This window comes from Gobius niger (genome assembly GCF_951799975.1).
Source record: "Gobius niger genome assembly, chromosome: 7".
In the NCBI taxonomy this organism is placed as follows: Eukaryota; Metazoa; Chordata; class Actinopteri; order Gobiiformes; family Gobiidae; genus Gobius; species Gobius niger.
Window position 1 is genome coordinate 12,854,967 of NC_136858.1, and position 26,430 is coordinate 12,881,396.

Sequence of the window (26,430 nt, forward strand, 5' to 3'; positions counted from 1 at the left end):
TGTTAGGATCGTACGTCACGTCTCTTTTTAATGTTTATGGTTTTCTCTAGAGATTGGAGGCCTGCTGGGTCACAAAGGAGTTGCCAGGTTCACACTTCGACATACTTTAGGAAACCCAAGTATTCTGCACCAGCAACAACTTGGGACCCCTCCATCTTGTGAAATAAAAAGTATGCCAAACCTTGAGGAACATAGTGTGTCCTGCCATGACAAACCAAAATGTGTTTGTAATCTAGTAGTGTGCAGGTCACATTTCAGACCACAATGACCAGTGACTACATTGTAGTGGACTGACCCCTCTCATTGCACACGTAATAATAACGCCATTTCCCAAAGCTGTCCGACCAGTTGCCATTGTGCCCCAGTCTGACCCAAAACCAGCGACGGCGGCATTGATCGTGGAAAATGGTCGACCTGAAGTACTCCTCTCCACTCCACCCATTTTTTTGCAGGCATAGTAGCATTTGGAAAGCTAAAACCATGGTTATTTATTTCCATACCCAAATTTCCCCCAAAATCTACACTTTGGCAGAAATATTGTATTGAATAACAGTAATCTGCAGTTTGGTGTAGATATCACATAATAATATCTTTGTTTTTTCATACACCGTGCCCTCTTTTGTATACGCGTGAGCTGAACAATATATCGCAAAAAATATCGTATCACCATATTAAGTGATACGATATCTGTATCGCAAGAAGCCACGATATATCGCAACATCACTAAAGTCTTTATCTGACTGAGATCGACACATTTCTTTCTTGCAAACTCATCCAAAAACATATAAATCTGTAAAAGTTCAGTTTTAGTTTAAATTTTAGTTTTAGTTTACATTTACTAGTTTTAGTTTACATTAACTAACTTCAATTTTGGTCTAGTTTTGACGCAATTTTCTGAAAAACTAAACACGCATGATTTGTGTTTATTTGGAAAGGAACATAATGTGTGGAAATAGTTGATTGAAATATCACAACAATACGCCGTATCAAATATCGAACGTTGCTTCTATATCGTTCAACCCTACACTGATGTAATGTCATTTCAATTCTCTGTATATGTTGTAATTGACATAAAGCTAACTAAGCTAAATGCAATTGTAGCATGTGTTACCAGAAATTGGTAACAGGTAATGGTTGGCTGCACATTATTCATTGTACCTAAACATCTCAATAGCGTGTTTCCTTTGCTTCGACTGAAAACGTGTACGGTATGGTTCCCCCAAGAGATTCTAAAAACCACAGTAGGACTTTATGATAAAATAAAGTTGTTTTTTTTGTTAAATCTACAAAAACTACCGGATGAAACTGATCTCACCCTCCATTCATGTTTTGTTTACAGGCCCTAAAGCCCCAGTTACCGACGCTACAATAGCAGCCCCGAGTGAGAAGCAACTGAACACTGTCCACTCTAATCTGTCCGGTGTTTGGGGCTAACCACAACCCAAAAGACAGGCTCACACACAGTCTCACACTTAAACAAATGAATGATTAATGAGCGGCCGCGTCCTCACCGCAAAACGGCCCGGGCCTGATCTGGACTCTCCACCTCTGCGGTTTGTAGCCCCGGGGGAGACGCTTGACCGGACTCCTCCTCCTCAGTCGTACCACGTCCCAAAACAGTGTAATCTCTCAATTCCTGACACAGCAAATAAACACCAACCGCGCAACTTTATCTGCCGCTTCCTCCACACATTGTTTCCCCCCCCGTGACACAAGTTTTAAAAGAGGCGGTGCCCCGGGGCAGAAGACACAAGTGGAGAGGTATCGGCGAGGTGACGGGGCCTGCAGGTGGGTTAAGTGTGTGGAGCGATGTTCACAAAAGCAACGTAACACCTAAAGGATAACGTGACAGTACCTGCACTTCCGTGGCCGTTAGCTTGTTTGAGTGCTGCTACAAAAGTTGGCCTTGTAACATCACGGTTCTCATGGTAGGTGTATGGTAGGGTACATGAGGTTTTGAAAGTTTGAAAGTAGTAGTTATTGTAGTTTGTTTTTGCCAGTTCCAAAGGGGTCTCAATTGCGTTGGCACTCTCATTCCAACAAGGCCAAAGGTTCACTCATGAAAAGAAGTTGAAGGTTACGGGAAATTTCTTGTATATCCTGATAGTCCAAAATCTTTGAAGACGGACACACAACGGACATTTGACACAAAAAACAATGAACGTCAGTGTAAAGTGATACCTTATCCTCCGTTGTTCCCCTGAATATGCCAGAGTATCTATTCTGCCCTCGCACTAGCCAGGCAGGCAGACAACCATTATTCGATAGAAAACCACTGTGCTCCTCTTTGATGGGTATTTATTCAGATGAATGAATGGTAAAACTGTAAACAGAGTGTGTCTGAACATAACATGTAACAACATGGATAAAAACAGCATTAAACTACTATTAAAATATCATGACCCCAAATCACTTGGTAGGACTAAATGCACAAATAAACATCACTAAAAAAGGGAACAAGCTAACAGTTGCTGCGAGCTAACGGCTAATAAGCATCTATGCAAACGCATGATAATACGTCTTTTTTTTTTAAGAGATTACTTGTCTAAACAACACAAAATACTCTATGCAGTTTGCACTAAACATATACTCTTTATTTGTTTTTATAAACTTACAGGCTGTGCTGGCTTATGACACAGCTAGGCAGTCTCTTCTCTAGTGAGACTGGAAGTGGCTAATGGTGGCACTTCTGGTAGTACGTAAAAATAAAACGGACAATGTAAAAGTATTGCTAAGAACAAGTAAAGGTTGTAAGAACCAATCAACACCAAATAAAACTTTGATGGTTCTTAATGTAATGGCCAATGGCTCGATTGCCAAGGCAAATAACATTGGCGATAACAGGCATCCCTGCCTTGTTGAGCGTTCGCAAAGATAAAAGTTTGGAGTAAAATGCTACAAATGAAAGGTTATCATAGAAATCTGATTGCAAACATTGTCCATAAACGTTTATAAGCTAAAAAAAAGAAGAAAAATGATTGGCTGTGTCACTGGTAAATACATCGAACACATTTACTTGATTGATAACTCCAGTATTTTACATTTTTAATTCGAAGACAAAATCCCAAGCTTTCAAAAGTTGGTTCAACACTTTCAAGGTGCAGTTCAGTGTTTAAGTTTGTAGAGCTCTACCATATACTCACGTTATTTTGTTGTTGTGTTTTTGTCACAGCTTTATTAAAGAAAAAAAGCACATGCCAATATTTTCTGACAGATTGGAGCTTACATTTAGACACAGCACCAGCATTGTTCTTCAGTCAAGTCTCTTATGGTACAGTCACAAATACTTTGAGATAGAAAAGCAGGAGCATGTATGTTTCACTCAAATGTTACAGTTAGTACACGGGGACGTCCAACTTGAGACGGAGTTCCGGTATAGCTCAGGGACGACCACACACGACTGCAAACCGTCAGAGAATGAGAGCGGTGACTTAAGCATTTTAATTCATTTTCTGGTCTTCTCATCTTAGCGCCTCTGGAGCTCAATAACAAAACCCGCTAAGGTAAACTTGTAAAGTATACGAGACAAACACTAGAAATCATTTGTTTTTAAGGAGCAGATTGAAGGGAGAAATCTCATAATGTCTTCATAAGTGGGGATATAAAGGGATCTTTTTCTTTGTGTTGTTGCCATGTTGCTGTCACTTTTTAGATTCTTTTTTTATCATCACTTTTTTGTCACATTTTCATCACATTTTTGTTGCTCTTATGTTGCGTTTTTATTGGTCTTTTGTTGCTCCTTTGTCACTTTTTCATTTCATTTTTTTGTAGCATTTTCATCCTCGTTTTCATCTTGTTTTTATCGCTGTTTTAATTCTTATTTTCAAGAAGCTTTAAGATTTGGGTCAAAATGCGGTCAGTTCAGGTGTGGGTTAAGACTCTTTTCTTTGAACACATCACAGTGAGTGCACGAAGGAGTAAATTTCATAAATTTTTCCCATGAACGTTTTGAAACAAATGAGCGATACACCGACGGACCGTCATTATAATTGTTTTGTAAAATCTTCGTTGGAAGCGGCTTGTCTATAAAGCGTCAACCGCCCCTTCATTTTGCTGCCGACAAAATGCGGGAATTAGCAAAAACAGAAATCAAAACACACACGCACACCTTGTAAAATAGTGTATTTGTTATTTGTTGCCAGGGTCCGTCTATTTCCAACAGCTTTTACAAATGTCATCGAAATCTTCTGTGTGCATTCTTGTCTTTCCCAAGGCCTTCTGCATGCCCATACCTCGCATCACCTCTAAGTGGCAGCGTTGGCCCACATTACCCACGCTGCTGCTCCGGCTGTGTGACTGCCCTGTGGCTGCTGCTGCTGCCGGGACAAGCCTCTACCGAACAAAGGAGCAAAGTTTAGCATCAACTCTTACACTTTGGACTTTTCTTTTTGCAAGAACGCGGCGTCTATGCTGTTCTGTCCCGACTTCCAAACATCGAGGTGAGTTTTTGTTGTTTTTCCTAAGTATCTTATAATCTTGCACACATCTTGTCCCCTTCCCAAAATACAGGTTGATACTATAGTGGCTGGGTGGGCCGCCCCGCTTCAAGGATATCAAATGATACTGTTCATAAAAGTTACAGGGCGTACAGTATGTAGCAGGCTGGCAGCGCCTTGATAAGTGTCCCAGGACGGTGTGCTCTCTGTAGTGAGGGGGCGACCGTGGGATGGGGACAGGGAGAGTTTAATAAAGTGAGCGCAGGGCCACACAAGGAAAAAGAAAAAGTCCCCACTCTGTCCCTCGCACCTGTCAGCAGTTTTTAATGTCAAAGTTTGCATAGTGTCGGGGGGAAAGGGGCGCCCGACGAACTTGACTTGCTTTGTTGCTTCGGGGGAGAGGGGAAGATTCGTGGGGCAAATAGTAGAGACCTAGAACTGAGAAGTTAGAGGAAGACGGTCGCTTTGTATTTGGATGGTTTACTTTGGACCTTTGTGGAGGAATTTTCTTACAGTATGGCTACATATGATGCATATACTTTCAATTGCTTTGAATTTAAGAACACTGAATCATTTAAGAACTGTGACAATACACATTAAAAAAAAGAGTTCATTTGCAAAAACAGATGAGTGCCATTGAAAAAACTCAACATGTGCTTGGAAATTTGCAGTGTATTTCATCACCAGATTTGTTTCTGTGCCATGAAATATATAAAGTCACTTGTTCTTCCTTAAATTCACATAACTTTAGTTTCATAAGTGGCATCTGTCGAGAAGAGTAACAAATATCCCACATTTTTGCCAAAAAAATTCAAAGACGAAGATATCTGCTTTTGCAAATTTATTCTTACTTCCTAAAATGTCTGAATATTTAATATGAATGAATAATGTTAGTTAATCATTTGTAAGACATTTACAAAGTACAGCTCATCATTTGTTCATTATTAATAAGCACATAATAGTCATAAAACATGTTGGAACACTACACCAACACACTTTGCATTTATAAATGATTATCTAATGATTAGGAAAGCTTTGTTTCAGTTTATAAACGGTGAATTAAGATGATGATCTACAACTGCCTATTAACGTGTAGTCATTATGAAGGGTTCCTGAATTTCAAAATATACATACAAATTTTAGCTTGTAAATATGTTTTTTGTTTGTAAAAGACTTCATCCACCGGCCCCGACAGAATGAACAATCTATTTCAAAATAGTTTACTGTTACATGCAATCAATGCTCAATAAGTACATAGTTATACAATTAATAATATGTATATTGCAATATATGGCAATTCGGTTAAGTTTTATACTCATAGTAATTGTGTCTTATGTGTACTGCATTCATTTATTTTATTCATTGATTTGGCAGAGACATTACACTTTCATGATCATTTCTGTAAATGTGTCAGCGTTAGCCGCAGAGCTAGTTTCCCACTCTTGTCTCTGGGCGTTTGGTGCCAACAATTCAAAGTAATTGGCCATTACCGCTTCTTAAATACTGTTTAATTAAGTAGTGAATAACTTGAAATCTTGCAACTGGCATACGCTTGTACACTAACTATCATAGTGTTAGTGTCATGGTTTATGAGGTAAAGTACTTGGCATTTACTACTATTTTTAAGTTACGCACAACAAATGGCGAGTCAAGGAAACGTATAGCTTTAGCTTGGGGGGAAAGAAAGGTTGCATTAAACATCTATTTTATTTTATTTTATTCAAACGGAAACGGGAAATTGAAACCCGTCTTTTTTTTTTTGCAATTTGAACTCTTAAAAGTTGTTTGTACATTTTTACGTTATGCAAACAAATAGCAAGTCAATGAAACTTATAGCTTTAGGTTGGGGGAAAAAAGGTCGTTTTGAAAATATTTTTATTTTATTCAAACAGAAATTGAAATTTCAAACCAATTTAGTTACTTTTTTTCCAATTCGAGTTATTAGAGTTGTTTGTAGATTTTTAAGTTACGCAATAAATAGCCAGTCAATGAAACTTATAGCATTAGCTTGGGGGGAAAAAAAGTTGCTTTAAAGATATTTTTATTTTATTCAAACAGAAACGGAAAATTCAAACCAGTTTATTTTTATTTTTTTGCAATTCAAGTTATTTGTTGTATGTGGATTTTTAAGTTACGCAAACAAATGGCGAGTCAGTGAAACTTCTAGCTTTAGCTTGGGGTAAAAATGGTGGCTTTAAACAAATTTTTGTCTCATTTTATTCAAACGGAAACTAAATAACTTTACAAAAACGTACTGGCAATTTAAAACCATTCTCACAGACCAACACCGGCATGCTTTACAACATTACAGCCAGTTGAATCCTATCGCACTACTGTTTTCTATGGGCTGCCTCACGTATGCTGGGACACTATAGTCAAATCAATCTGCTCTCCCTGATCCCCCCCCCTCTGCACCACTGCTGTTCCAGGCGTGCGCCGGTGTGTCCAATCAATTCACGAAAAGCGCTTGAAACCCCGGGCCCTCGGTGTTTATCTACACCGGGGTTCCGTGTAGAATACAGCCATCTTTAGCCTTTTACCCGCGCGCACCGTAATTGAATCAAGTCATGATCTTTCATCCCCGTAGTTATTTTAAGACACGAATGACACGGCAAAAAAATAAATAAATTGAAATGCGAACACTCCCCCCTCGCCACCAACGCTGGGTCTCTTTTTCTCCCTGCGACATCCCACCCCACACACCCCACTTTCTTCTCTCTTTTTTTTTTTTTTTTTTTTTTCCTGTTCTTTACCCATTTCAACAAAAGGTCACAAATTCAATCAGCACGGCCGCTATTGCCATAATAATGTATGTATGGGAAAACAGCTCTACAGTTACTGGCCGTCCGAATTCTTGGGCTGCCTGCGGTCATTTGGTCTCAGTGCAGAACAGAGGCGTCTCTCACTCCAGTTATCCATTAATCCCGACCGACCGAGGGGAGGGAGGGGAGGGGGGTTGCGGGGGGGGGGGTTAGAAACGGCGGCTCTTTTATAGTCGGTTTGCAAACGGTCGGAGTGTGGGGATAAGTAGCGACGACGAGGGTGGTACGAAAACAGGGTGTTGCGTTTTGATGGGAAGGTCTTTGCTAAGAGAAAGGCGGCTGTGCGATATTGTTTTGTTGCAGAGAATCGGGGGGATCGTGTCGTTCTAAAATACCTGATTTGATTGGAGTCTGCACGGTTCATTGCTTATACAAATAAATAATTTTCTGTTTGTGTTTTGTTGCACTTTTGTTCATTAAGCGGGTCATGAAAGTGTAATAAATGTCCTTTTATGTGCCGTTTTTCCAGAACGCCAAAAATGCGATGAAAATGTTTTTGTATTTATTAACCGTAATTTCAATATTCTACAATTGTAGCTTCTTCTTCTTCTTCTTCTTCTTCTTCTTCTTCTTCTTCTTCTTCTTCTTCTTCTTCTTCTTCTTCTTCTTCTTCTTCTTCTTCTTCTTCTTCTTCTTCTTCTTCTTCTACTACATGACTATGGGCCTGCCTTAGATTACTATAACAACAAGAAGTATAAAAAGTACTGTCACTATACTTGTCAGAGTGCGAAAACACTATTTCTTGCATTTTGAGGGACACATTTTCTGAATATTCATTTTAAAACAAATTTAAATCAGGTATTATTACGATTCAAAAAGGAAAAAAGCAATAGAAAAGCATGGGGGGGGCGAAATCACAGCGTGGGGGTAGAAATTCGCTCAATTACACTGCTTATACTTATGATGTATAGAGTATTTCTGTGTGTTTCTGTATGTGTCAAAAGTGCCTGAATTATCGGAATTCGTTCTGATTTCGAGTATTCGGACTGTCTTACTTACACTGTGAACTGAAATATTCTTTTAATCTCACTTCCCCCCCCCCCTTTTATTGACAAGCTAGTGCATATATGCTCGCTACTGTACATTCTTTAACCTATAGCCTCCTAGTTAGCCGCTTGAACACGTTCTTCTCTTGAACTTGGAACAGTCTTTCTTTCCCACGAACCGTGTTTTCCCCCTAAATGATCCCATCTTCCTTTAGCGGCGGGACCTAAAATGAATCAGACAAAAAAAAAAAAAAAGTAAGTAGGTGAATATTAAGCTGATGATAGAGTGAGGGGAGCAGCCAGGGAAACAGTGAAAATGAGCAAGTTGAGACAAGCGGCTTCATTAATGCAGCCTCACAGTTCCCATTAGGCTACGTACGGCGGCACAATGGCACCGTTAATGACGCCGAGAAAAATGCTACAATAATTACTACTGTTAAAATACGACACTTTCCACTGCGGTGGTGCAAACACAAGACACATTATGAAGAGGTCACGGATCGGAGTACGGAACCTGGGGGCTTTACATTGGCTATTCACAGTGACACCCGCGCTGAAACTGCAAGTGTAAGTGCAGTATATGTGTATATCAGTATATGTAGTGAGTTTTAGGCCAGACGCTGCAGGTGAATAGGGGAAAAGTAATATTTTAGTGATATCAATTTGAAACGTTTGCTGTTGATTACTGATGTGAATGTGAGAAGAAAATGTGTTGCGAGTTTGATGTCATTTTATGTTTTTGTATAAAAGTAAGCCGCTTTTTATGCATATAAATGGCCTAAATTGCCTATGTTGTCTAACAATGCAATCTGCATAATGGATAAATGTATGGTTTTATTTTATGATATTTTAGTTACAAAGAAGAAGGGATTTTGGATCTTGTTTAGTTAACCCCCCCCCCCCCCCCCCCCCCCCCAAATCTAAAAGCTTAAAGAAAAGCATTAGAATAGCGACAAAAACGTGGCGAAAACACGACAAAAAGTAATGACAAAAAGTGACAAAAACGGAACAAAGAAGTGACAAAAAAGTGACAAAAACATTGTGAAAACATGACAAAAAAGCGACAAACAAAAGCAAATCAGAAAACAACAAAAGAGACCAAAACAACAGACAAAAACACTTAAAAAATGTATGTTTTGTATGCCTTGGCTTTCAAATGAGGCCTTACACTGTTGCTCTCCAGTCGAGAAGCTTTTAGATTTGGGTAAAGCCGCACTGGAGACATTGTGCTGGGTTCAGGTGAGGGGTTAGCAGTTCAGAGCCCATTAAATCAGGCTAGAAAATAGATATGAAAAAATCCTACAGAAAAAAAACTTCTAAAGTTTTGTAATGTCTACACATGTACATTACTTTTGAATTAAAATGTCATCTTGGTCGCCTTTCTTGCTACACGTGGATACCAAACATGTCCATATTATTAATGGATAGTGGAAAAGACAAGGGAGTTTGTAGCCATTTCCTGAATATCTCCGTCTCGCTAGCAACAAAACATCATAAAATTAGCATCGCAAAGGGTGAGTTTTTTTTTTTTTTTTTTAACTCTGACATTAAAACTAAGACGTTGTGTTAGAAAACGAGCTAAAAGTGTCAAATAAACCAAGAGTCCCAAGTCGTCAAAACTGCCGTAATCGAAATAAACATTTTGAAATCACTCAATTGAATTCCATTGTTTTTCAGGTGTTTTTTTTGTAGTGCAGCCAGATCCTCCCAAACACAAAAACAATACAAAAGTGTGAAAACGAAAACAGATATACCTTCCATTTCATTGTATTTTCCCCCAACAAATGCCATGCAGATAATACAAATCCACATTTCCCTGCCAGAGAAAGACAAAAAGCCCATTTTCCCCGCGTTGTGTCGGCGGCTTCCCCCAGCAGCCCTGTTTAAAAGCCTTGCATCTATTACCTTTCAGCGCGTAAATACCTAATGCTGGAAACATTTGTCAATGTATGCAGCTGGCTGAACAGAATAGATTATTAGGAAGTGAGGGAAAAACACACAGCGCTTTTTTTTTTCTCTCTCTCCAACACCGCCAGTCTACATCCTCCGCACTGCAAAAAAGAATCTGTTAGAATGACTTGGATGGGAATAATTAACTTGATTGATTAGGTTTCACAAAAGGGGTGTCAATGTATCAAAATGTCAGTAATGGGACACCTTATTCAGCATTATAAACTAATGCTTTTAACTATTATCTGTTTATGCTTTTATAATGCATTTGAGTTATGTTTTATTGTGTGGGTTAGACAAGATTCAGTTCAATTCAGACGCGGGTTATTAATGATTTCATCTTAATCTGGTAGTACTTCGTGTGGAAAGTTGAAAAACTGCAAAGATTAAAGTCCAGACTACTCAAGCTTTTTTATTCGGTATCCAAGTAATTTAAACATGTACCAATCCTTCTTTTTTTACAGTACACTTTGAAAACAACTGCATTATATTTCCAATTGTTTTCTGGATATACTGTACCGTTTCCAAACATAAAGAGCCTCCACTGTGCAGATGCATTGGGCCACAGCTGCCTTCAAACAGAAAGTCCATTACTGGGAACTTATATGAAATAGTTTTGTGTATATATTTAAGGAATTCAAAGGCAATATGTGCATTATGTTTTAATTTGTTTGCTGTATTATTCCAGGCATGGCTCATCATAGCAAAATGACAAAAAAGTAGTCATAGTAGTATTGGCAGTTGATTGTATTTTAACGACTTTTAATGTATAGTTTTAATATACCCGTATTTGTGATTTGTATATTTTAGTGTATTGATTGATTTGTTTTATTGTGTTTTTATTGTGTTTTGGATGTTGCTGTGAGGCACATTGAGTTGCCTTGGGCATGAAATGTGCTGTATAAATAAATTTGCCTTGCCTAGTATACTGGTTTGATATGAGTTGAACAAATTTAAACAAGAAGGTTTTTTCAAACAAAAAAATAGAAAATATCTATATAATAGGAAATTGGACTTCTTTTAAAGAGCGGGTATTATGCTTTTTTAGGTAATAACACATCTTTAGTGCACTCTGTTGGTTAGAAAATGCAATATTGATTTTAAACAGGTAAAACAAAACATCAAGTTTCACTTCCTGGTTATTCAAGTGATTCCCTTTTAGCCCCTTCAACCTCCTTCTGCTCACTCCCCTTTGCTGTGCAGCTGTATCAATAAAAAGAAGTGCGAGCGAGAGAAATGGAGAGATGAATAAAGCATTTTCATGGATATACGTAGGACCTTCGACAGAGCTTTTTGGGAGCAGTTGTCGCACTACTAAAAATAGCCTCTAGTGAAGATCCAAAGATCACTCAAAGATGTGCTTGCAACATGAAACATGGCTCCGGGAATGTTTTCGATGAGAGAACTAGTTTGTAACATCGTAAAAAGCTGTAGAATTTATTATTTTACATAATATCGGCACTTTAATAACCGCTAATATGAAAGAATCCACAGGGGCACTGTAAGGGGGTGGAGGGTTAGGTCGATTCTAAGGGCCCAGCCTAAAGAAGGGCCCAAGAGCATGCCCCCTACATTTTTTTATCTGTAAAAAAAATGTCAAGAGCCCAACATTTTTGAACACTGCAGCTCCTCTATATATCTGAACACCCCAATGAGAGCTCCCCAGAAAAAAAATATGTATATGTTTTACTTACAAATTTCAATAAAAAAAATAAAGTATATATATAGATTTATATAGCCAAACCAGTAGGACAAATAATTGTTTGAAGTGATACTTAAACTGTTACAACCTAAAGTCCTACTCATTTTCTTTTTATAGACAATACACAGCTTATGGCCCCCAAAAAGCAATTGGCAAAGGCCCCCTAAAAGCTAGAAACGCCCCTGTGCAAATACGTAACATGTGCCCACTCATAGGGCATTATTGGACTTGATATCATCAGTAAACATTAACTGATGCCGTTGCTGCTCATTCTGAACGCGGGCTCTTTTATATGGCCCGCTGTGGTGCATTTACATCCACAGCCTCATTAGAGATTTATAGCTGACGCACTGCAGCTCGCTCACTCCGAGATGCAGGGGTCAACACGGCCCAGGAGCACGCAGGCACTTATTGTGAATTATTGAAAGAGGCTAAACGGGCTCTTATTCTGAAAGGGGAGACTTTATTTTCGGGGGCCGTGTTTGTTTACAGTTGCCTGATATGGAAAATGTTATTGTTGGTGGTGAAAAGACACAACAAAATTTGTTGCGTCTTTGAGTAGGTTGTTGAAGTAGACAGATGTGCATCTAATTGGAAAGTCTTTTTTATCAATGCTAGTTGTTGTTAGCATTAGCATGACGGTGGCGCTTCATTTTGCTTCCATAAAGTTGTGAAAACAAGCCTGTAAACTATTTCTGTGAAGAATTAGGACGTTACAAAAGTGTTGGGAAAGTTAGGAATATAGTTTACAGTGTTAACAGTTTTATTATTTGTAAACAAAAAAACTGGATACAGCGCCTTTAACTTCACTGTATAGCACTTTACACAACACAGTAATAGCAAAGTAATGGTGTGATAGTTGTAGGTATGACACTAAGAAAAATGGTAATAACTGTATGTACAAGATGCAATAACAACACTATGTGTTTCCAAACTATTATCACTCTTACTTTGCTGTAAAGTGAAGGGAAATTGTGAAGTAAATGAAGTGGAAATCTGAAGTCAAACTGCACATCAAATAAGTCTGGAAGGGGGGATTATCAGAACAGGCCAGGGCTTTGAAATGTTTGCAAACAACTTTGCAACAGCAATTTAGCAAAAACAAAGGGATTAACGGATTTGAAATAAATCTACTTCATGGTTTGCCGATGAGAACCGCACGGCAAATACTATACAATATCACAGCTTATTGGTTACTTTGTTTTACTGTGAAATACATTGTACTTTTACGCCTGCATTTCACTGGGGAGCGGGTTTCAAACATTGAACGTCCAGGGGGAAAGTGGAAAGGCCTTGAAGTATAAATATAGCAGACAGATTAGTACTGCAGTAGTTTGTAAGACCGGAGCGACATACTGCACTGAGAATGAAACACTCAATCTCAATTCAAATGAAGTATAATAATTTTTTTTTACCTCTAAACCCTCTCTGTACCCAAGCACATTTTCTCCAGTTCAGCTTAACTCAAATCTAAAAGCTACTCTACTGGAGTTTACAGCCTATTGGCCAGCAGTGTGATGTCTCATTTGAAAGCTAAGACCTACAGAACTGATCTAAGCTTTTTCCTTGTGTTGTCGTCCATTTTTGCTAAGGCAGTGCTAAGAAACTCATGCTCCTAGAGGCCATAAGCACAACTACAGGTGTCGTAGCATGTTGCGAAATTTTTACCCATTAGTTGTCCATGAGAGTACATACTACGCTGACAGAAATGACGAAGCGACAGAGGGATATTGTACATCCAATTACACAATGGAGATCATTTTTTTCACTCTAACATGGCTGTAAATACTGTTTAAGTGGCGCTAGCCCGCAGTTAGCTTTGCCCGTTAGCCTTTTAGCTTCTTCTTCGTGATTCCATTAGTGTGTATTGTGGCCTCCGACCCGGTGGCAGTCAAGTTACAATTGTGGTTTTCTGGCCAGAGACACCAGGGGGAGATGAAAGACCCCCCAATCATCCCATCAACACTTGTATTACCCCCAGAGAGACTACGAAAAGTTACTCAGTGCTGCTTTAAGGTAAGAGGTTAATTGTAAGTGTGTGTGTTTTGTTTTACTCCAATTAAAAATAATAATGTAAATGTATAAAAGTAACCCTACAAATAACCAAAATGAAGATAATAATAATTGTTTAATAATAAATATGTTGCAAAGTCGTCACAAGTACCGGGTCATTTGAAGAGTTGACGACGGTTGTAAGCTTATACATAGATGGCGAACTCCTGGACGACTGAGAGCACAACACAAACCAATCCATCATGATATTTTTAGGACGAACTGCAGCCAAAATCATTATCATTTGTCACAAAACAAAACAAAAATAACAAATCAAAACGCACCTGTCCCAATGTTCAGTATGTCCGAAAATGCTGTTAGCTAGTTAGCCTAGCTAGTAAAAAACAAAGGTATCAACACAAATTTGAATAGTAAATAAATGTACTGTTATAAATAAAATAAAATATGAATCAAAAACTTTACAGTGAAAGTTCAAGAGGATTTAATCATAGGTTACGTGATAAAACAGTTTTTGCTAGTCGCGACATTCCAATTGCTAGCTAACGCACACACTTGTAAACAACCCTTGCTAGCAGCCATTTGCGCCGACACAGTTTCGCCATCCACCGTTAATCAAAACGATCCGTAAAAACAGACATCTCGGGGCCGTCCAAACGGGAGAATAATATTCCAAGGTCAGATCGCCAGTGTCTTGGAGGAACAATAAGTAGAGCGGGCGTTTTGAGAGGGTCGCTCATGTATCCGCTCCGAGGGCTGCGGGCAACGCTCGACTGTTAGCGAGCGTGGCTAAAAGTCGCAGCGCTTCGACATCAATAGTGCTTCCTCTGGCCAGTGTTGTGCAAACAGCGTGGTGTGAAGGGTAATGGGACGTCCAGCGCCGGGGGAGGCACAGGCGGACCACCCCAAAGAAAGATGGAGTTGTCCCGGGCAAACGAGTATAAGACACGCAGCGCTTTTGGAAGCCATTGCCCCCCCTCCTCCTCCCTCGCAAACCAAACGAGATTACAGTTGCATTATGGGAGGCCCGGCCAGGGTATTAATCTAAGACATAGGGGTACACACAGGCACTAGACAAAGGGACAGTGGAACGAGCGAAGGCACAAGGCAAAGTCTGTTATAATGAGGCTATTAGGGCTAGAACATGTCATAAAGTGTTTCAAATAGGACAGTGCAGCTGAATATGGGAAAAACAGACATTTAGAGATATACATTTGACCATTTGCTGTAAATTACTGACATACATATGAGGGGGTGACAATTCATTGAGCATTACCATAAGAATTTCCATAAAAAAATGCCCAAATTGTCTAGTAGAATAAAGTAGTCTTTACTTTCTTACTTAACCTCATAACCCCTATGTGAAACGAGCATATTTTCTCTAGTTTGGCTTTACCCAAATCTAAGATATAGGGTGACAAAAACGTGACGAAAAAGTGACAAAAATGCAACAACAAAACATTGGGGGAAAAATGTCAGTTTTTAGATCAGTTTTGTAGGTCTTTCAAATGAGGTGTTACACTGGCCTATAGGCTGTAAACTTTTAGATTTGGGTAAAACTGAACTGAAGAAAATGCACTTGGTTAAGGCGGGGTTCAGAGGTTAAAGTGATAGTCTGTAAGATTTCAAAAATAAATAAAAGTCGAGAAGAAGAGAAGAAGAAGATTTTTTTTTCTGTGTGTAAACATATATGTATACGTATGTATGTATGTATGTATGTATGTATGTACACAAATACATTTTCGTATTATTTATTTGAGTTTATCGATTGAATTGAATTTCTCATTTATTTTACTTCTTTTTTATCAAATTATTTTATTTCATTATTATTATGATTATGATTATTTTATTTTAATTTTTTTTTCACTGGGTGTGAAATATTTTTTAAATATATTTGTTGCCCCATGTTGCCCCAACAGTTGTATGCCGCCATGTTGTTCTTTGTTTCCTCTATTCCATTCCAAATCTGCAAAAACATTGTCATTTTGTCTTGTTGTTTGGGATTCAAAGCTTGATACTGTATATTTGGCTCTGAATTAGATATTCAAAAAAATCCTACAAGATAGTACAAGACTGGAAAGTTTAGTGCTGATGTCGCTACAATGAGGGAAATATATATGCATTTATAGCCAAAATAAATAACTCTGATATCGAAAATAAAAAAGCATCAAAAGCAGGTACCAAAAAAATGCATGCTGTGCCATAGTGAAAACTTCTTCCATGTTTCTGTTGTTTTTTTTGACTCATCCCCTGCCTTGCATCGGGGCCTTTGTGGGGTTTAGTGTGAACCTGTTGCATAAATAAAGTCCCGTTTCTGTGCCCCTGCTGTGAGAGACAGAGCTTTAATGAGAGGGGTTTAGGCCCCCGTATTACCCCCCTCCCAGCCCCCTGTCCCGCTCTCCTAATGAGCCATCATCATGCAAAGCGGCATTGTCATGTTGGCCGGCCTCAGCGGGCTCCTATGAAAACACTGCCCCCCCCCGCCCCGTTTGTCTGGCTCTGCGGCGCTGACTGCAAAAAAGGGAGGGGGGGCTTTTACTCTTTGTACCACAGCTCCTGCAGGGATCGTCCGGGACACAGTCGGCTTCAAAACTTTCCAGATTCCAGAAAGAATTCTGGTCTTTTTATTCTTTGTTCACAATTATCATCATTATTATTATTTATTGTCCAGAGCAGCTTAACGTCTTAACCCCCACCTGAACCGGTGGGTCACACCTTTAGCTTTGAGAACAGAACACGTTCTCTGTGGCATCGCATCAATAAGCTTCTGCCAAAAGATCACACCTTGCGTTCATTTCACCCCCAAGATCTTGTATTGATGATGGGAGAGTGTGACCACTGTGCAAAGCCTTCTCCAGCACATCCCAAAGATCCTCAATGGGGTTAAGATCTTGGACTCTGTGGTGTGCCAACCCGTGAGTGATACTGATGTCTCACTCTTTCACAACGTGAGCCTGATGAATCCTGCCGTTGTCATCTTGGAATATGCCCGCGCCATCAGGGAAGAAGAAGTCCTCCCTTCACCATAAGCAGCTCTGTCCCACAACAGCCTCATGACATTTGCTGTGGCCTGTCCCAGTGTGCACGGGGAGCGGCACACCCTGTTACAGTTTGTTAACCTGTCTCGGCCGGTTGTGGTGCCCAGGCCCTCGGGGGGTTATAGCGTAAAGGGGGGGGTGCATGAGTTAGCAAAGACGGGCGAAGGGTGACTCCCCCCCCCACCACCACCCTTAAACCCTGGAGGACCCGACGGGAGAGCAATCTAGCGGAAGCCTTGTTCGACAACAATCCACGAGCGCCACGATTTGATATGTTGACACACACGCCGCCGCTTGTTTTGTGTGTGCCGGGGGGGTCGGAGCGATTTGGAGTGGACAAAATGCAATCTTGTGTTTGTTCTTTGCTTCATCAATAGAAAACTGAGAGGTGCGCACTGACAAATTAACTAATAAACAAAAAGGTAAAAGACAAGAAACAGCAGAGCAGCATTTGCACTTTTTTTTCTTCCAGTTTGGCTTTACCCAAATCAAAAAGCTCCTTGGCCAGTGTAACGGCTCATTTAAAAAGCTAAGACCTGCGAAACTGATTGTAGCTTTGTTTTTGTCACCTCGTTTTCATCACATTTTTGTCTCTTTTTTTTTATCTGTTTTTTGTTGTGTTTTCATCGTTTTCTTGTGTTTTTCTTGTGTTTTTTGTTGCTTTTTCATTGCCTTTTTTCATTTGCTTTTTGTCTTGTTTTTGTCCGTTTTCCATCGCATTTTTTACGTTTTTTTGTGTGTGTTTTTCGTGTGTTCTTAACACTTAAGTTGTCTTCCTTTGCGGCTCGCTGTCTGTCACTCAGCTCTTGCGCAGGAGTTGAGCTGCAGTGGTTATAAAATGGACTGTTTACTCTGCCATGGTAATGTTGCTAATGCCCCTCACGAGCTAATGCTAACTGCACTCCCTTATTGATTGGAAGCATTATTTATGAGACCCTAAATATAACCACACTGGTTTTGAGTCATTATGATGAATTTTTACCAACATCGTTTTTACATACTGAGATATGTTCTTGCCTGAGCTTAGACGAGTTCATTTGTACTTGTCTGGTCTTCACGCGTGCCCTCAGTCACGTAAACACAGCACAGACGTCGTTAGCATTCAGCCTCTCCTCCTCTCCTCTATACAGTTCGGGAATGTGATGTCATATTGCAAAGCATTATGGGTTTAGTCGCAATTATAAACTAATGGAGCTTTAAAAGTTAAAATACTTGAGTTATTTTTCACTTTAAAACACTTGGACACCACAGTGTGTTAGATGTATTTACCAGCAGCAACTCTGCAGCTAACGGTGTTGTTCCACGGCTATTTTCTCCACTTTTTATACTGTTTTTAGCTAATGTTAGTCAATGGAAATGTATGCTAACAGCTGCAAAGATGGCGGATCTCCATGGTAACTGTAGAATTTCTCCGAACTCTGTAGCTCCAAACGCGGTGATAAAACTTCGTAACGTTCAAGTGATACTAGAGGTGATAAAACTTACTTACTTCGACATCCGCACAGTAATACGTTTGTTAAGTGTGACGTCACGACTTCCGCTTCCTGGTCCTAGCAGACCGGCAAATATGCAAGAAAAAAAAACATTAAAAACTCCTTAAAAAAAAACATCAATATTTCTGAAATTCAACGAAGAGTTACTGAACCTACTTATTTCCCAGACTCATTAGCCAAAAATGCTACACCTAGTGCTAAAAAAGTAACATTTACTAAAGTAACTACTACTTCCGGGGGTTAGCGTAGCTGCTGTGCCGTTAGCATTTATCTCCGCTAACCCAGATTTTGGTAAATATTGCTTTAATAGTAGTAGGTGCAGCATTTTTGGCTAATGGGCCTAATAAATAAGTATGTTCAGTAACTCTCTGATGAGTTTCAGAAATGTTGATTGTGGTATTGATGCTTTATAGTTTCTCTGGAAGTAGAGCTGTGACGTCACCACTTAACAAACGTAGCCTATATCTCCACTTTACTGTGCGGACGCCGAACTACTCCTGGTATAATTACGCCTTACAATATAGTTCCCTTTTTTACCTGCTTAGAAAATCCACATTGTTTAATTTTATGTAACTATACTTTATCGTGTAACACTTCACACAAGCATATTTAAATAGGGAAAACGTGGAAGATCTTGGTAGCTTCTATCTTCACCTCATTTGGAGCTATAGTGGAAAGGAGGTGTGTTTACGTGACTGAGGGCACGCGTGAAGACAAGACAGGTACAAATGAACTCGTCTAAGCTAAGGTAAGAACATATCTCAGCATGCAAAAATGGTGGCCTATTCCTTTAAAGGGACTATATGGAGTTTAAAAATGTTAAAACAAAGTATTTTCATCCCCCAGACCTTTTCACCACAACTGCCTCTAAAATCCTGCACTGTCACTCAAAAAGGTGTTAACTCGGGTCCGAAGTGCCGTCATGCATGAGCTTAATATAGAACCTGCAGTTACGCGTAAGACCTGAGGTGGCAGTACCGAGTATAAAAATTACAAACTTGCATCTAGTCCCCTTCAGTGATTCTTTTTTCTTTTACTGCATTAAAATGTCTGAGTTCCATTGTCCAAGTTCCGACCTCCCCGGACAAATGGAACGCAGCATAAGAACACATAGTTAAGAACATTTTGGAATTCAAATCCAACTCAAACTGGTGAAGAAGAAAAAAAAATACGGATTAGGCCTAATATGTTAAAGGAGCTGTACCCAATTTTCACAACAACAAAAAATAGATTAAGCAAGAAAATAAAGTATTTACAGGAAGAATGAAAATCCCTGGATGTAACCTTCTTGGCAGCGGACGATGACTGGCTGTGAACTCGCGCTCGGCCACAAAGGAGCAGCAGACACATGTAGCGGATTAACGGATTGTCGTGAGGGGACTTCCTGAGGCCGACCACCACCGGCTCTTTCTCGCCACGCTGCGCCGCTCTGGTCAACACAGATTATGTAGGTCGGACGTACGCGGCGCCGGTGCCAACAGAACGGAGGAATTAGCGGTGGCCACTTAATTGGCAAATTGCGCATACATTAATTAGTTTGGCACTCCAGCAGAATGCACGTGTAGAGTGTGTCATTAGAAGTTCGATTTATAGAAACCACGGAATCAAGCTACGCCATCACTGTTTTGCTGCACTTTCAATCACTTTTTTTTGTTGGGTTTTTCTGGTTTTCTCCTCGTTTTTGTCGCCATTTTGGGTTAAGAGACACATTTAAAGTTTTAAAGCTTTTGAAAATATGACTTATTTAGTTGGATAACATCTGTTGTAATAATTGTGATTATATTTCAGTGAAGCTGGAGTTTTAATGAAGACATTTTGGGAAGAAAAAGAAACCTTTAGATCAGTTTTAAAACTTTCAAATGAGGCGTCACACTGGCCTATAACCTTTTAGATTTGATTAAAGGTCCTATATCATGCAAAATCGACTTTTTGGAGCTTTTAACCATGTTGTTATGCTATTTCCTTATCAAAAACACCCCCAGAGTGGTTTGTGGCTTCATTCACGCAGCTCTCAGTAATCCTCCTGAATCGTGCTCTCTGAGCAGCTGCTCCGCCCTCTCCTGGTGAACGACTGAGTGTTCAGTTGTGTCGTCACAGCGGAACGGAAGTGCTCGACGTCTGTAATGTAATGTCTTAATTCTATGCTTATGGCCGGATTTTAATTTGTAAAACAGCGTTTTCATTATTTCTGTCGTAAGAGAGAAACAAAGAGAAAAAAAAAAAAAAAGAAAAAAAAAAGGATGTGCCCGAGGTGCTTCCAGGTCAGCTGTGGCCAAAACAAACACCCCTGAGCGTCTGAACAGATCAGTCATGTTTGCGCTGCAGCTGGGAAGATGGAGCTCGTTACCTACTCTGGACACACATTTTCTTCATTCTTACCTAATGATAATGTCACGGAGAAAAGAAGCGCGTTTGGCTACGGAGTTTATTCAACCTTTTTCAGGCAGAGGCCACTCGTCTAGCTGTTTTTTCTCCGGGATTCATCGACTATCAGCCAAAATTGTGTTTTTCTGTGACTGTCTCTGATGGATGTTTGGTGAACCTTCGCCAGAACCAAAGTGGATTAACTTTTATAACCAACGCGAGTCCCATAATGTAAACAGCGATGGACCAGAGCGGTGAGTCAGTCCAAACGCGGGTTAGCTTGTGTGTTAGCATATTAGCATGTGTGTTAGCCATTTATGAAGCTGTGTTGCAGATGTCAACTCCGTATAACTGCATCGTGAAGTAATTTCACTTATTGCTGTTTATTTATATTACGGTAAAGTTGTATGTGCGGAGAGAGGGGGCGGAGTTAACTGAATCGAAGCGTTTTGTCTTCCGGGTTCGAAAAATACCTCCAGAAAACACTTATATTTATCACAAAAATTAGTGCTCCATAGTGGTAGAGGTACAATATATCATATAAATGCCTATACTTAACTTTGGAACTTAACTTAACTGAAAACAAGTAATCACATGATGATGTCACAAGGTGGTTTCTGCTTATACCGCAGTGTTAAGTGTGACATCACACAATAATAAGATAATACCGGGTCCAAACTGTTGAGAGCTCCTTAGATAAACACAGCCTTCATTGTGTATGAAAAAAATATTTGATAATGAAAGTCAGAAAAGTATGACTAAAGAAAATCCAGAGTAAAAGTATTTCTGTGTGATCAGATGTTTATAAAGCGCCTTGCAGTCGGCTCTACAGCCGGTTAAAATCAGCTAAATCCCATTATAGTGAATAGGACTAATACTCCGTTGGACCCGGAAGTGGAGTGATGACATCATCACTTAACAAACATATTGTCCATGACGGTCAGAATTCCTTCAAACATTAGAACACTGCAGACGCTGCAATGAAGGTATTTACTAGGGCTGGGACAATCCACTTTTCTAACGATCCCATACGTATCACGATACTCAGGGCCCCGATCCGATATGTATTGCGATGCAGTAAGTAATTACGATGAGTCATTGGTTAACCTTAAAATGTGTGAAAACTCTTGTGTCCGAAGTTTCTGAACCAAATACCATTTGACATTTATTGAAGTGATGAGATTGATAAGTGCATTAACACAAAATGTAACAAAGTATGTTTACTGGAAAACAAAGGAGTGTATGATAAAAAATGCCAAACACAAGTATTGAAAGTATTGCGATACTTGGTATTGCAGCACAAAGTTTTGTGATCCAAGTCCGATCCGATATTTTGACCCAGCCCGAGTAATTACACAATCACAACAATACATGAGCTTTTGAAATGGACCAGCTCCCAATGCTTGACACATACTTCCAAAAAAAAAATGGAATTGATTCTTTTTTGGAGATGCATGTACCTCCGGCATGCAAAAGCAAAAAAATCTTGGCAGATTTGTAAGGAAATAGCATTTATATAATATCTAATATCTTTTACTTTTTACCCTCGATCATTCTAATTCCATACAAACATGGGCTTAATTTAACTCTACTTCCAGTTCTGACACGTCCCACCTACCCATCTGAAATGGTTTATTCCCGCCTCGTCTGTCCTCAATAGCTTGCACCAATCAGACCCAAAAAATAAAAAATAACTTGCCTACTTTTGCAGCCTCTCCATTTCTTTCCCTTTTTCCCCCACCCGTAATCTGTACACATTGCTCCCTGTTAGGCTGACCCCATTAGGCCCTAATATAATAAGTGTCTTCTTCTTGCTTGAAGAACCACACCTGGCCGTCTGGACGTAAACAAACCCTCTCTCTCTCTCTCTCTCTGCCCCCCCCCCCCCCCCACTCTTTGCCCCTTTTGATAAGTGACGCATTCAAAGTCAATTAGTCGTGTGTTTATTAGTTAGTGACAGGTGCAGGGGGGGGTCATGCAGATTAGCTCCCGCACCAAACCCACTCCCCCGAAACTCAATTCAACCCTGCGTGAGCGCCGCCGCAGAAACACGTCCCAAAGCTATCGCTAAAGGAACATATAGCGTTAGCCTGCTCCATTAATTACATAGACTAATGATGTTATGCTTGATTAGATGACGATAGCTTTCGAGAAAAGGAAAAAAAAAAAAAAAGCAATTTTACGTGACATAATGGCCGCTCCTGTATAAATAATGGAAGGCCGTAGAGCACTTAGCCACGCCCACTCGTCAAAGCTAAATCGATTCATTAAGCCCATTGGCCTTGATTAACAAATGAAGAGTTATTTATTTTCCTTTTTTTTTTTTTGGTATTTACTTCTCTCTCCCCTCCCTCCGACCTTTCACCTTCACCCCTCTCCCGCGGCGGCCATATTGATCGAGGCGGAATGGTTAGCGGAACATTAGCTGCGGTAACGCCGGCTTGACAGAGTGCCTTTGTATTTACCCCAGAGAGCGGTTGTAGCTATTGTTTTCGCCGCACTCCAGGTTGAATGGATGGACCGCGACAGCCCGGCGACACCATTTAGACGACTATTGCGTTAAATAATTGTCAAAAACGAGGGGGCGAAGGAAACGGATCGATACCGTTCTTCTACAGTCACTGGGGCAGAGCTGTTCCCCCGTCCTCTGTAACATATTTCCGAGCGTACGCCTGGGCCCCCGTGATGTATTCGCTGCATGCATAGTTAAAGCTATCATAACGCCGAGGATTCATCAGAAACAGACTTTTTATTCCCGTGATGGAGAACGGCCTCGTCTTTTGAGAGAAATTAAGCATGTAATGTTTGCAAATGCAATTACAGCGTAAGAGTGAGTGCGCAATGTATCAACAGGAAGTGGTTAGCTTTACTAATAGAGCCGCTCGACTCGAGTGTGGGAAACTCACACGCTCTGAGGTCTGTTTTTAGATCAGTTCCCGGTACAGGTGTCCGTTGGGACGATCGGGTCACATGGCAGGCGTTTTTACTGGTTGTTAGCGCTCGTGCTTCGTAGCTAGAAGGTCACGGGTTCGATTCCCACCTGGACAGGGCCTTTCTGTGTGGAGTTTGCATGTTCTCCTGCGTAAGTACGACGGTTTCCCCAACCACTAAAAACATGCACATCAGGTTGTAGGTGTATGTTTGTGTGAGGGTGAGTGGTTGGTGGTGGTTGGAGGATGCCGCAGATTGGCAGCCTCGCTTTTCCGTCAGGCTACCCCAGGGCAGCTGTGGCCACAAAGGTTTAGTTTATTTGAAGGACAATGTGCGGTTGCATTAAAAAGATGGCTACATCAGATTTAGCACTATGCTAACTTCCATCTCCTACACTAGGGGTGTCCAAACTTTTTTTTATGGGGGCCCACATATTGAAGCGTACATGGGGTGAGGGGCTACAGATTAGATCAAACTTCAACCAGATGTATTTAGCAGAGGTTTGTTTACACTTAAAACCGTAATGCCTCTTCTCACATTAGAAGGTTAGTTGGTAAGAATAGTTGGCGTTCACGTTTTAGAATGTGATGATGTTATAATGTCAGGTGGAGGGCAGGGGCCAATGCAACTCTATGGAAGAGATACAATTTTTGTAGGGAATCTCCAAAACGATTTTGCTCATTAGTATTTGACGATGATTGGATTCACAAACCTGCCATATTATTTTTATGTCTGAAAGTCCTTTCTACTGGACAACATCACGCTCATGTTTTTGAATATTGTCACCACTTTCGGATGCCCTTAAGAGAAAATAAGGAGACAAAATAAGGAGGCGTGAACGTGAAACAAAACAAATGCACATGTTCTACCCCCTTGCCCCTTCCCGGGCGTGGAGTCGATCTGGTTGGAGGAGAAAGTGTGTGTCCGCCCCACATACTTCCCCCTTACATGCACTAAGTCTGGAGTGGCAAGATCACACAGTGCGCTGCTCCTCAGCGCAAAATGTTACGCTATCAAGATCGGAACAAGATCGGGCCCGCTTTCTTATTTAACTGCAACAGGTAAAGCAAGACAAAAATGTAGCACGTTGGAGGGTCAGTTGTAAGCCTTTAGCAGGGGTCATGCTGCTGCAGGATGAGCACAGAGCCTGCTTTGAAAGTAAGATACCATTCTCATTCATAAAGATGCAACAATGTTGTTTTGAAGACAGAAGCGACACAAAAAACAACTTCTTTCTCGGATCTCTCCGGTTCCACCGAGTTCCACTGGGCTTTCAAGCATCCGACCCATATTATAGTCGGGCTTTCACTTTCACTTATATATCAGAAAAAACACAAGCTATATTCCAGCTTCCACCTGCCCTGATAAATGACCCTCAAAGTCTTCATTTCTCTTTCCGGTCTTTTCTTTTTCTAAACACGCCACAATTATCCCTAATGTGGCCACTTCAACTTGTGTATTTACGATTCTCTATCAATCCAATTCGTGACCCGCATTATGTCTGCCACTCTTTCTTTCCCTTCATTCCGCCGCCGCCTAATCTCACTTTAATGAATAGCCCTTGAGCTTCTCGAGTTATACAGTGGAAGCTAATGACCTGCGTTTAACCTACAAACCGCACCTTCTATACCAAACTCTCTCCCCCCTCCCTCACGTGCCCCGACAATGGCCGCCCCAAAGTTTTTCCAGGGCATTTCTCGCTTAATTAACAGATTAGTGGTGTGGGGCAGTCCCGAAGTTCACAGGTCAAGACTAAAGCTCCCGACGGAGAGGGGGGGGGGGGGTAAAGCGGTAGCAGGTGGGTCCACGCTCCCCTCCGTGAACACTTCTACCCCGACTGGACTCGTCTGCAAAATACTCCTCCCATTATTGTGAAAGACTCAAGCGATGATGTTTTGAACTGTAGAGACGTGTGCGCAAGTTTTTTTTGTACATCTATCAAAATGGAAAAACATCCACTGCACTTAAAGCAACACTCCGTAACATTTCACACAAAATACACAAAATTTATTTCATCACAGATATTTTTCACCCTTGAAAAATATCTCAAAAAGTGTCCAAACAAACTCACACTCTACTCAGGCCTGGCTGTATAGCTTCACTGGGAGCGGGACGTTGCCAGCTCGTTTCCATGGAGATGTTGACTAAAGGCAGCCGAATATGAGATTTAAATAGGTTAGGTCCTCATCCAAATCAACTTTCTGATAAACCACTGCAAAAATACTAGTTTCCGTGTCAGGCTGGTCATTAGGAGCGCGTTTTGTTTTGTCAACAGTAGAATTCATAATGTTACACAGTGTGCCTTTAAAATGAGACAATACATCTACAATACAATACAAAAATGACAGACATTAAGTTCAAATCTTTGTAATTTGAGTCATTTTAACTTGAACATTACAGGTCAATATCTTTTTACTTTTGGTCAATTTAAAGGCCTTATACTTGATTTATATTCTTATTGACAAACAATGAAAGAGGGAGTTTGTTGATGATGTTGACACGATACCAGTCTTTCCTCCATTATTATATTATTATAGGCTCTTTCGAATGTTGTAACGTCACATAAACGTAACCCAGTGTCTGCTCCCCCTTGTCCCATCAGGTGGTGCTGGTGCAGAGGTCCATTGTGGAGGCCTTGAATGGGACGACCTGGGGAGTGTCCATTAATTAGGCCCGGGCCGGCGTTTCCGTACACCCC